At 50.6% G+C, this 518-nt stretch overlaps 1 long non-coding RNA gene across 1 annotated transcript; it reads left to right on the forward strand.

Annotated features, from left to right (window-relative positions):
* The first annotated feature begins 24 nt into the window (after positions 1-24).
* Positions 25-518, forward strand: LOC111650426 (uncharacterized). The gene is made up of 3 exons (XR_002760403.2): positions 25-118; positions 267-339; positions 457-518. It is a non-coding gene; the product is annotated as an uncharacterized LOC111650426 (long non-coding RNA).

Consider the following 518-nt stretch of genomic DNA (forward strand, 5'->3'; position numbering starts at 1 on the left):
TGTTAACACCCTCTCACTTTTCCCTCTATCTTGTCCTGTTAGAGTGAGTCCACATCCTGGACCAGCAGCCGGTCCCGAACCAGCCTACTCTCTATACTCCACAGACTCTGAAGACCAGGTACTGAAGTGAGCAGCAGCAGACAGTAATACCAACATGTGTCAGCGTCACCTACACAACAACAGTGTGAACGAATGAACAGACAGTAACTGTGAAACAGGAAGTCCTTTAGAGGGACATGAAGTGACTGGTGTCTCTGTCCCCTCAGGTCACCACCCTCCATCAGGGTCTGGACCGCTGTGCTGCCTTGCTCAGTGGCATCCTTCAGGCTGATGAGGCAGGTAGAGGAGTTTAACATCATGCTCATCAATACAGCAAGTAATGCTGAGCAATCAGCTGATTGATCAATTGATTAGTTGACTGAGGTGTGTGTGTGTGTGTGTGTGTGTGTGTTAAAGCCCCGGCCAGCCTTCCTAGAGCAGTGACAGGTGGAGCAGCCAGATCCAGACCATCCACCTCA

Source organism: Seriola lalandi, unplaced genomic scaffold, assembly GCF_002814215.2.
Source record: "Seriola lalandi dorsalis isolate HSWRI2012SDOR001 ecotype SW California unplaced genomic scaffold, Sedor1 jcf7180001967512, whole genome shotgun sequence".
Taxonomy (NCBI): Eukaryota; Metazoa; Chordata; class Actinopteri; order Carangiformes; family Carangidae; genus Seriola; species Seriola lalandi.